Source organism: Rhinatrema bivittatum, chromosome 1, assembly GCF_901001135.1.
Source record: "Rhinatrema bivittatum chromosome 1, aRhiBiv1.1, whole genome shotgun sequence".
Taxonomy (NCBI): domain Eukaryota; kingdom Metazoa; phylum Chordata; class Amphibia; order Gymnophiona; family Rhinatrematidae; genus Rhinatrema; species Rhinatrema bivittatum.
Genome location: NC_042615.1, coordinates 835,749,307 through 835,761,993, shown reverse-complemented (window position 1 = coordinate 835,761,993; position 12,687 = coordinate 835,749,307). Strand labels below are relative to the sequence as shown.

The window sequence follows — 12,687 nt, the reverse complement described above, 5'->3', positions numbered from 1 at the left end:
CCGGGGGGACCGTGGGCTTCCAGGGTTGAAGCTCCAGTCAGCCCTTGCACCGAACGCACTGCTTCTTGACCTCTCAAAGGTCCACCTAAGTCCCAGCGGTCTGGGTCCCTATGGGCTCCTCCTGGGGGGACCGAGGGCTTCCAGTGGCGAAGGCACACTTCCTTCCTCGACGTCACGACTCTTCGTCTGCCTCCACAGTCACCTCTGTCTCCAGTGCCGAGGGTCAGCTGGTCACGTCTTCTGTTCCTGCCTCGCCACCCGACAGGAGAACCTACGGATCTTCCTCCTAAGGTATTCCATCCTCCTGTCGGCCCAAGGGTTCACAAGCCTGAGCATAACAGAGACTCCCTGGAACTTAAAGAGAGAATTACAGGAAAAACACAATTATTAAAGAGAAATAGCATTTACAAGCTTACAACAAAATTTTCATATATTAATGGGAGTTGATGTGGCTGGTTTTCTTAAATCTATAAAGATCCTTAATTGTTCTGGAGCAAAAAAGATAAAAGTTTCTCCCCCTTTCTTATGGACGCGTTTACACAGAAATTTGATCATAAATGAAAAACCTAAGTCAGTCACCTCATGATGTAAGGCTAAAAAACCTCTACGTATTGTTTGTGTAACAGCGGCCAAGTCGGGAAAGATTTTAACATTAGCATTCATATTTGAAACAGGAAAAGATCTGAAATATTTTCTAATTACTAATTGTAAATCAGTTAAGGAAATGAAGGAGACCAGAAGCGTTGCTCTTTCCAATACTTCAATGGCTGAATTTTCTATTATTTCAGTGAGATTTCCCTGCCAGTTCTGTGTAATAGCTGTTACTGCAGACTTTGGGAGAAAATAGCATTTGTTAATTGATGGAAGTTCTTCCTGGGTTATCCCCAGTATTTCCCCCATGTATTTTTTCAGGGTAGTATAAGGTGTTTCTCCAATCATCCTGGGGAAATTTAATATACGCAGATTTAATTGCCTTGATTTATTTTCTAGTGTCTCAATCCTCTTCGCCAGAGTTTCTCTGTCTCTCAACGTGGCCGCTTTGAAGTCTAAATTTCCAGAGTCCTTCTCTTCTAAAGCAGTAACTTTACCAGATAGCACATTTATTTCATTTTGCATCTGAGAGGTAATTGTTGTATTTTGTAATATTGAATGCTCTAGTCTCCTATTGAAACCATTGAAAGTATTCACAATTCCAGCCATCATGTCCCATAAAGCAACAAGGGTAATGACTTGAGGGCGTTCGGGGACTACCAACGGGACAAATTCAGTTAATCCTCCAACGGGAGTTGGCAGGATTCTTCCCGTGGATTCTATCCCAATTGTCCCTGGTCCCAGCTCGGTACCTGATGTTCCACCGCTGTTTGGGATCCCCGGATTATTCGCGCCAGTTAGTCCCTCTTCCATCGAAGCCCACGATTACTGCTGTTCCCTCTGCATACAATCTGAAAGGAGGTTCTCCGATAAACGGTCCGGGCTGCAACACCACCTCCGCCCTCTGTGTCAGCGCTTGCCTCAGGTCTGGGCTCAAGGATAACTCCTCAGTCGGCTGAATCAAAGCTCTCTCTCCGATTAGCGCATCAGTATCCTCATTCCTCGGGTCGTTTGTTTTCGGGCTGAGGAAGTTGGTGATTTCTTGCTGAACTGTTGGTGAAGGTAGGGAAATCGACGGGAAGACCCAAATTTTTCCCTTTCTTTTAGCTGGCATATTTCAAGCAGAAAAGTAAGACTTAATGGAGCTTCAACAATCCGACTTCCCCCGCCACTCAGCATGCCGCCATCTTGGGAGTCTAAGATGGAGGACTTCCGTGGCCAAGATTTTTTTAAAAGGATTCCAGGAGTGATCCCCGAAAAATACAGACCAGTGAGTCTGAAAATGGTTCAGGGAAAAATGCTTGAAACTATTCTAAAGAACAAAATCGCTGAACATATAGATAGGCATAGTTTAATGGGACAAAGCCAACATGGATTTAGCCAAGGGAGGTCTTGCCTCACTAATCTGCTACTTTTTTTTTTTTTAGGGCATAAATAAACCTGTGGACAAACGTGAGCCACTTGATATAGTGATTCTGGATTTCCAGAGAGCATTTGACAAAGTCCCTCATGAGAGACTTCTTGAGAAATTAAAAAGTCATGGGATAGGGAGCAGTGTCCTATTGTGGATTGGGAAGTGGGTAAAAGATAGAAAACAGAGAGTAGGGCTAAATGGTAAATGTTCCCAGTGGAGAAAGATGAATAGTGGAGTGCCACAGGGATCTGTTCTGGGACCACTGCTTTTAACATATTTTTAAATGACCTAGAAATGGAAATAACCAGTGAGGTGATCAGATTTGCTGATGACACAAAATGGTTCAAAGATTTGGTTGGGCCAAGATGGCGGCATGACTAGAAGCAGAGGAATGTGCTCCCTTTCTATTTCTCATTTCTTTGGAAATGCCTTCTAAATGTAAAGGCAAAATTCATGCCTTCCTCCCGGACACCGCATTACCTTTTGGAAAGCGTCTCATAACAGCCTTCGATTCTGGATCGGCAGAAAAAGAGGGGGTACCTGTCCTCACTGCGACGACCGGTGAGGGAGCACTGGAGTCGCCTGGGGAAACCACCCTGAGTTCCCCGGATCAGCGCCTACTGCCGAATCCAGTACCCATTGTCCCTCCTCTCAGGATTGCACCACAGGATGATGATATCACCGCTGTGATGGCAACCGGGGGTCAGAGTTGAGGTTTGCGGCCGAGTTTCCAGCTTTCTTCTAGCTTGCTGGAGTCAGCGTTTCCTCCCCGGTGGTTTCTTAGTCTCCCGTGGAAGCTCAGGAGGAGCGAATATCTGCGGTTGTGGCAATGGGTCTTTCAGGAGCGGCTTTAGCTGGTTCTGGGGGTGAGGTTTTTTTTTCAACCCCCTCCTAAACCATCCATTGTAACACTAGACATGCTGTGGGATCTTATAGTAAGTTTTGGAAGCTCAGTGAAAGATTGTCAAAACAAAGTTGAGTCCTTAACAACTAAAATGAATTCCCTAAATGCTAAATTTGGAGGTCAAATTCAAGACTTGAAAAATCAAATGGTATCCTCGGAACAGGTTATATCTCAAACCCAAGCTTGTAAACTCAAGTTAATTAAAGATTATGGGACTTGCTTCCGGAGCTTGGAATTTCTTGAGAACCATATCAGGCACCTGAATCTGCGTTTTTTGAATTTTTCCAGGGTGCTGGGGGGAGATATATACAGCACTCTGAAAATGTTTTTCATGAAATCCTCAAGTTCGAAATAGAGAAGATTCCCTCAATAAATAAAGTGTTTTTCCTCCCTGGTGTTAGTAAATAGAGCCTTCCTAAAGATGCTCATATTGAAGCTATTACCAACTTAACTCAATTCCTGGAAGATTCAGCTGTTGAGGTTATTGAGCGATCAACTCTCCTTGTTTCCTTTGTTATGGAACAAGACTTAAATGAGGTTTTGAAGAGATATTTTAAAATTATCTCTTCTACCTTTCACGGTCAACCTATACGTATATTTCCAGATTTTGCAAAGGTGACCCAAGTTAGGAGACGAGATTTTCTTTCCATGAGATCGCAGGTTATAGCATTGGGGGTATAGATTTATCTTAAGATACCTATGTAAATGTGTAATTCATGCTCAAAATGAATGTTTTGTATTTTTCTTACCTGAGCCAGGAAAAATAGTGGAAAGTGTTCTAAACATCAAAATCACAGAACATATAGAAAGACATGGTTTAATGGAACAAAGTCAGCATGGCTTTACCCAGGGCAAGTCTTGCCTCACAAATCTGCTTCACTTTTTTGAAGGAGTTAATAAACATGTGGATAAAGGTGAACCGGTAGATATAGTATACTTGGATTTTCAGAAGGCGTTTGACAAAGTCCCTCATGAGAGGCTTCTAGGAAAAGTAAAAAGTCATGGGATAGGTGGCGATGTCCTTTCGTGGATTGCAAACTGGCTAAAAGACAGGAAACAGAGAGTAGGATTGAATGGACAATTTTCTCAGTGGAAGGGAGTGGGCAGTGGAGTGCCTCAGGGATCTGTATTGGGACCCTTACTTTTCAATATATTTATAAATGATCTGGAAAGAAATACGACGAGTGAGGTAATCAGATTTGCAGATGATACAAAATTGTTCAGAGTAGTTAAATCACAAGCAGATTGTGATAAATTGCAGGAACACCTGGTGAGACTGGAAAATTGGGCATCGAAATGGCAGATGAAATTTAATGTGGATAAGTGCAAGGTGATGCATATAGGGAAAAATAACCCATGCTATAATTACACAATGTTGGGTTCCATATTTATTTATTTATTTAATGCTTTTATATACCGGTATTAGTATGCAAACATCATACCGGTTTACATTGTAACTGAAACATAGAAATACAATTAACAGGGAGGGGAAAAGGGAGGGAGTAAATACATAGTGCAGTAAGAAAGGAAAGGGAACATCAACTTTGAGAGGTAAATAGGGAAGTTAATTACAAAGGGCTATATACAATATTTACAGAAAGCTATTATAGAAAGCTATCAATAGTGTGCAATTTAAGAGTCATTTGTGTGAGGATTGTTCAAGAGGAATGAGAGGAGTAGGCAAGTGGAGGCAGGTTATTCTGGGAAGGCCTGTCGGAAGAGCCATGTCTTTAGTTTTTTTCTGAATTTGGAGTAGCATGGCTCAAGTCTGAGTGTAGTCGGGACGGAGTTCCATTGCTTCGGGCCTGCAATGGAGAGAGCGCGGTCCCTTGTGGAGGAGAGGTGGGCTTTTTTGATGGGAGGTACTGTTAGGGTATCTTTGTTGACAGAGCGCATGGGTCGGTCGGAGCGTATGGGGCAAAAGGGTTCATCTAGCCAGTTAGAGTTGTAGGAGTAGATGGATTTGTGTATTATGGTTAAGGTTTTAAAGAGGATGCGGGATGTTATGGGGAGCCAGTGGAGGTCTTTGAGTATGGGAGTGATGTGGTCTGATTTCCGTGAGTTAGCAATAATCCTGGCGATGGCATTTTGGAACATTTGTAGGGGTTTCGTGGTGGAAGCGGGTAATCCGAGGAGGAGGGCGTTGCAGTAATCTAGTTTAGTGGAGAGAGTAGATTGGATAACAGTGCGAAAGTCATGATAGTGGAGGAGGGGTTTAAGTTTCTTTATAACATTGAGCTTGAAAAAACCTTCTTTGAGGATGGAGTTGATCTGTTTCTTTAGATTAAGTTGTTGGTCTAAAATTACTCCAAGGTCCTTAACAAAGGATTGGGATGATGTGGCACTGAATGCTGGGTCATTGGAAATCAGGGGTTTGGGGGGTTGGTGTTGAGAGAGTAGTAGCAGTTCCATTTTGGAGGAGTTTAAGGCAAGGTGGCTGTTTGAGAGAAAGTCCTTTATAGAGGCAAGGGTGGTGTTCCAAAATGCAAGGGCATCAGAAAGCGAGTTGTGGATGGGGATAAGGATTTGCACATCGTCTGCGTAGAGGTAGAATTTGAGGCCAAGGTCTGTGAGGAACTGACAGAGGGGTGTGAGGTAGATATTGAATAAGGTAGAGGAGAGGGAGGAGCCTTGGGGGACACCTTGGGATAAGGGGTAGAGAGCAGATTTGGAATTTCCTATTTTGACGGCAAATTTTCTGTTGGATAAGTAGGATTTGAACCAGAGCAGGGCTAGGCCAGAGATACCTATTTTGGCCAAGCGGTTGATGAGGTAATTGTGATTGATGGTGTCAAAGGCAGCTGAGATGTCAAGAAGAGCAAGGAGATAGCAGTTGCCCTGATCCATGCCTCTGAGTATGTGGTCTGTGAGTGAAAGTAGGAGTGTTTCAGTATTAAGGGATTTGCGGAAACCGAATTGGGCAGGATGCAGAGTATTGTTATTGTCAAGGTATTCAGTGAGTTGGATTTTAACGATCTTTTCCATAATTTTGGAAATGAAGGGCAAGTTTGAGATCGGACGGAAGTTGGAAGGGTCTCTGGGGTCTAGTGAGGGTTTTTTAAGGAGGGGTTTTACTATCGCTTGTTTGAGGACATCTGGGACGGAGCCTGAGGAGAGAGAGGAGTTGATAATGTCAACTGGGTTTGGCAATATTAGGTGCTACAACCCAAGAAAGAGATCTAGGTGTCATAGTGGATAACACATTGAAATCGTCGGTACAGTGTGCTGCGGCAGTCAAAAAAGCAAACAGAATGTTAGGAATTATTAGAAAGGGAATGGTGAATAAAATGGAAAATGTCATAATACCTCTGTATCACTCCATGGTGAGACCGCACCTTGAATACTGTGTACAATTCTGGTCGCCGCATCTCAAAAAAGATATAATTGCGATGGAGAAGGTACAGAAAAGGGCAACCAAAATGATAAGGGGAATGGAACAGCTCCCCTATGAAGAAAGACTAAAGAGGTTAGGACTTTTCAGCCTGGAGAAGAGACGACTGAGGGGGGATATGATAGAGGATTTTAAATCGCAAGAGGATTGTGAGAAATTGCAGGAGGAAATTGCAATACTGGGAGCCTTGGCATGAAACCACAAATGAAATTTAATCTGGACAAGTGCAAAGTGATGCACTTAGGGAAGAGTATCCTAAATTATAAATACACAATGCAAGTTTCCACATTAGGAGTCACCACTCAGGAAAAGGATTTAGCTGTCATCGTTGAAAATACATTGAAATCGTCTGCTCAGTGTGCAGCAGCAGCAGCCAAGAAAGCAAATAGAGTGCTGGTGATTATTAGGAAAGGAATGGAGAATTTATTTATTTATTTATTTATTTAACCTTTTTGTTGTATACAGACATTCGTTAAGAAACCATCACATCACATTGGTTTCCATCGAACAAAAAATTAGCCAACAGGGCTTCACAATATCATAATGCCTCTGTATCACTCCATAGAGAAACCATACAATGAGCATTCTGTGCAGCAGCAGCCAAGAAAGCAAATAGAGTGCTGGGGATTATAGGAAAGGAATGGAGAATAAAACAGAGAATATCATAATGCCTCTGTATCGCTCCATAGAGAAACCATACAATGAGCACTGTGTGCAGCAGCAGCCAAGAAAGCAAACAGAGTGCTGGGGATTATTAGGAAAGGAATGGAGAATAAAACAGAGAATATCATAATGCCTCTGTATCGCTCCATAGAGAAACCATACAATGAGCATTGTGTGCAGCAGCAGCCAAGAAAGCAAACAGAGTGCTGGGGATTATTCGGAAAGGAATGGAGAATAAAACAGAGAATATCATAATGCCTCTGTATCGCTCCATAGATAAACCATACAATGAGCATTGTGTGCAGCAGCAGCCAAGAAAGGAAATAGAGTGCTGGGGATTATTAGGAAAGGAATGGAGAATAAAACAGAGAATATCATAATGCCTCTGTATCACTCCATAGAGAAACCATACAATGAGCATTGTGTGCAGCAGCAGCCAAGAAAGCAAACAGAGTGCTAGGGATTATTAGGAAAGGAATGGAGAATAAAACAGAATATCATAATGTCTCTGTATCACTCCATAGAGAAACCATACAATGAGCACTGTGTGCAGCAGCAGCCAAGAAAGCAAATAGAATGCTAGGGATTATTAGGAAAGGAATGGAGACTAAAACAGAGAATATCATAATGCCTCTGTATCACTCCATAGAGAAACCATACAATGAGCATTGTGTGCAGCACCAGCCAAGAAAGCAAACAGAATGCTGGGGATTATTAGGAAAGGAATGGAGAATAAAACAGAGAATATCATAATGCCTCTGTATCGCTCCATAGAGAAACCATACAATGAGCATTGTGTGCAGCAGCAGTAGCCAAGAAAGCAAATAGAGTGCTGGGGATTATTAGGAAAGGAATGGAGAATAAAACAGAGAATATCATAATGCCTCTGTATCGCTCCATAGAGAAACCATACAATGAGCATTGTGTGCAGCAGCAGCCAAGAAAGCAAATAGAGTGCTGGGGATTATAGGAAAGGAATGGAGAATAAAACAGAGAATATCATAATGTCTCTGTATCACTCCATAGAGAAACCATACAATGAGCACTGTGTGCAGCAGCAGCCAAGAAAGCAAATAGAGTGCTGGGGATTATTAGGAAAGGAATGGAGAATAAAACAGAGAATATCATAATGTCCCTGTATCACTCCATAGAGAAACCATACAATGAGCATTGTGTGCAGCAGCAGCCAAGAAAGCAAACAGAGTGCTAGGGATTATTAGGAAAGGAATGGAGAATAAAACATAGAATATCATAATGTCTCTGTATCACTCCATAGAGAAACCATACAATGAACACTGTGTGCAGCAGCAGCCAAGAAAGCAATTAGAATGCTAGGGATTATTAGGAAAGGAATGGAGAATAAAACAGAGAATACCATAATGCCTCTGTATCACTCCATAGAGAAACCATACAATGAGCATTGTGTGCAGCAGCAGCCAAGAAAGCAAACAGAATGCTGGGGATTATTAGGAAAGGAATGGAGAAGAAAACAGAGAATATCATAATGCCTCTGTATCACTCCATAGAGAAACCATACAATGAGCACTGTGTGCAGCAGCAGCCAAGAAAGGAAATAGAGTGCTGGGGATTATTAGGAAAGGAATGGAGAATAAAACAGAGAATATCATAATGCCTCTGTATCACTCCATAGAGAAACCATACAATGAGCATTGTGTGCAGCAGCAGCCAAGAAAGCAAACAGAGTGCTGGGGATTATTAGGAAAGCAATGGAGAATAAAACAGAGAATATCATAATGTCTCTGTATCACTCCATAGAGAAACCATACAATGAGCATTGTGTGCAGCAGCAGCCAAGAAAGCAAATAGAGTGCTGGGGATTATTAGGAAAGGACTGGAGAATAAAACAGAGAATATCATAATGTCTCTGTATCACTCCATAGAGAAACCATACAATGAGCACTGTGTGCAGCACCAGCCAAGAAAGCAAATAGAATGCTGGGGATTATTAGGAAAGGAATGGAGAATAAAACATAGAATGTCATAATGTCTCTGTATCACTCCATAGAGAAACCATACAATGAGCATTGTGTGCAGCAGCAGCCAAGAAAGCAAATAGAATGCTGGGGATTATTAGGAAAGGAATGGAGAATAAAACAGAGAATATTATAATGTCTCTGTATTGCTCCATAGAGAAACCATACAATGAGCATTGTGTGCAGCAGCAGCCAAGAAAGCAAATAGAGTGCTGGGGATTATTAGGGAAGGACTGGAGAATAAAACAGAGAATATCATAATGTCTCTGTATCACTCCATAGAGAAACCATACAATGAGCATTGTGTGCAGCAGCAGCCAAGAAAGCAAATAGAATGCTGGGGATTATTAGGAAAGGAATGGAGAATAAAACATAGAATGTCATAAAGTCTCTGTATCACTCCATAGAGAAACCATACAATGAGCATTGTGTGCAGCAGCAGCCAAGAAAGCAAATAGAATGCTGGGGATTATTAGGAAAGGAATGGAGAATAAAACAGAGAATATCATAATGTCTCTGTATCACTCCATAGAGAAACCATTCAATGAGCATTGTGTGCAGCAGCAGCCAAGAAAGCAAACAGAGTGCTGGGGATTATTAGGAAAGGAATGGAGAATAAAACAGAGAATATTATAATGTCTCTGTATTGCTCCCTAGAGAAACCATACAATGAGCATTGTGTGCAGCAGCAGCCAAGAAAGCAAATAGAGTGCTGGGGATTATAGGAAAGGAATGGAGAATAAAACAGAGAATATCATAATGTCTCTGTATCACTCCATAGATAAACCATACAATGAGCATTGTGTGCAGCAGCAGCCAAGAAAGCAAATAGAGTGCTGGGGATTATAGGAAAGGAATGGAGAATAAAACAGAGAATATCATAATGTCTCTGTATCACTCCATAGAGAAACCATACAATGAGCATTGTGTGCAGCAGCAGCCAAGAAAGGAAATAGAGTGCTGGGGATTATTAGGAAAGGAATGGAGAATAAAACAGAGAATATCATAATGCCTCTGTATCACTCCATAGAGAAACCATACAATGAGCATTGTGTGCAGCAGCAGTAGCCAAGAAAGCAAATAGAGTGCTGGGGATTATTAGGAAAGGAATGGAGAATAAAACAGAGAATATCATAATGCCTCTGTATCGCTCCATAGAGAAACCATACAATGAGCACTGTGTGCAGCAGCAGCCAAGAAAGCAAATAGAGTGCTAGGGATTATTAGGAAAGGACTGGAGAATAAAACAGAGAATATCTTAATGTCTCTGTATCACTCCATAGAGAAACCATACAATGAGCATTGTGTGCAGCAGCAGCCAAGAAAGCAAATAGAGTGCTAGGGATTATTAGGGAAGGAATGGACAATAAAACAGAGAATATCATAATGCCTCTGTATCACTCCATAGAGAAACCATACAATGAGCATTGTGTGCAGCAGCAGCCAAGAAAGCAAATAGAGTGCTAGGAATTATTAGGAAAGGAATGGAGAATAAAACAGAGAATATCATAATGCCTCTTTATCACTCCATAGAGAAACCATACAATGAGCATTGTGTGCAGCAGCAGCCAAGAAAGCAAACAGAGAGCTGGGGATTATTAGGAAAGGAATGGAGAATAAAACAGAGAATATCATAATGCCTCTGTATCACTCCATAGATAAACCATACAATGAGCATTGTGTGCAGCAGCAGCCAAGAAAGCAAATAGAGTGCTGGGGATTATAGGAAAGGAATGGAGAATAAAACAGAGAATATCATAATGTCTCTGTATCACTCCATAGAGAAACCATACAATGAGCACTGTGTGCAGCAGCAGCCAAGAAAGCAAATAGAGTGCTGGGGATTATTAGGAAAGGAATGGAGAATAAAACAGAGAATATTATAATGTCCCTGTATCACTCCATAGAGAAACCATACAATGAGCAATGTGTGCAGCAGCAGCCAAGAAAGCAAACAGAGTGCTAGGGATTATTAGGAAAGGAATGGAGAATAAAACATAGAATATCATAATGTCTCTGTATCACTCCATAGAGAAACCATTCAATGAGCATTGTGTGCAGCAGCAGCCAAGAAAGCAAACAGAGTGCTGGGGATTATTAGGAAAGGAATGGAGAATAAAACAGAGAATATTATAATGTCTCTGTATTGCTCCCTAGAGAAACCATACAATGAGCATTGTGTGCAGCAGCAGCCAAGAAAGCAAATAGAGTGCTGGGGATTATAGGAAAGGAATGGAGAATAAAACAGAGAATATCATAATGTCTCTGTATCACTCCATAGATAAACCATACAATGAGCATTGTGTGCAGCAGCAGCCAAGAAAGCAAATAGAGTGCTGGCGATTATAGGAAAGGAATGGAGAATAAAACAGAGAATATCATAATGTCTCTGTATCACTACATAGAGAAACCATACAATGAGCATTGTGTGCAGCAGCAGCCAAGAAAGGAAATAGAGTGCTGGGGATTATTAGGAAAGGAATGGAGAATAAAACAGAGAATATCATAATGCCTCTGTATCACTCCATAGAGAAACCATACAATGAGCATTGTGTGCAGCAGCAGTAGCCAAGAAAGCAAATAGAGTGCTGGGGATTATTAGGAAAGGAATGGAGAATAAAACAGAGAATATCATAATGCCTCTGTATCGCTCCATAGAGAAACCATACAATGAGCACTGTGTGCAGCAGCAGCCAAGAAAGCAAATAGAGTGCTAGGGATTATTAGGAAAGGACTGGAGAATAAAACAGAGAATATCTTAATGTCTCTGTATCACTCCATAGAGAAACCATACAATGAGCATTGTGTGCAGCAGCAGCCAAGAAAGCAAATAGAGTGCTAGGGATTATTAGGGAAGGAATGGACAATAAAACAGAGAATATCATAATGCCTCTGTATCACTCCATAGAGAAACCATACAATGAGCATTGTGTGCAGCAGCAGCCAAGAAAGCAAATAGAGTGCTACAAATTATTAGGAAAGGAATGGAGAATAAAACAGAGAATATCATAATGCCTCTTTATCACTCCATAGAGAAACCATACAATGAGCATTGTGTGCAGCAGCAGCCAAGAAAGCAAACAGAGAGCTGGGGATTATTAGGAAAGGAATGGAGAATAAAACAGAGAATATCATAATGCCTCTGTATCACTCCATAGATAAACCATACAATGAGCATTGTGTGCAGCAGCAGCCAAGAAAGCAAATAGAGTGCTTGGGATTATAGGAAAGGAATGGAGAATAAAACAAAGAATATCATAATGTCTCTGTATCACTCCATAGAGAAACCATACAATGAGCACTGTGTGCAGCAGCAGCCAAGAAAGCAAATAGAGTGCTGGGGATTATTAGGAAAGGAATGGAGAATAAAACAGAGAATATTATAATGTCCCTGTATCACTCCATAGAGAAACCATACAATGAGCAATGTGTGCAGCAGCAGCCAAGAAAGCAAACAGAGTGCTAGGGATTATTAGGGAAGGAATGGACAATAAAACAGAGAATATCATAATGCCTCTGTATCACTCCATAGAGAAACCATACAATGAGCATTGTGTGCAGCAGCAGCCAAGAAAGCAAATAGAGTGCTAGAAATTATTAGGAAAGGAATGGAGAATAAAACAGAGAATATCATAATGCCTCTTTATCACTCCATAGAGAAACCATACAATGAGCATTGTGTGCAGCAGCAGCCAAGAAAGCAAACAGAGAGCTGGGGATTATTAGGAAA

At 41.4% G+C, this 12,687-nt stretch overlaps 1 protein-coding gene across 1 annotated transcript in view; it reads left to right on the top strand.

Moving 5' to 3' along the window:
* The window catches only part of LOC115079657 (proline-rich receptor-like protein kinase PERK8), a 110,683-nt gene that overhangs the window by 17,886 nt on the left and 80,110 nt on the right, over window positions 1-12,687 (top strand). The gene's annotated exons all lie outside the window — the stretch shown is intronic.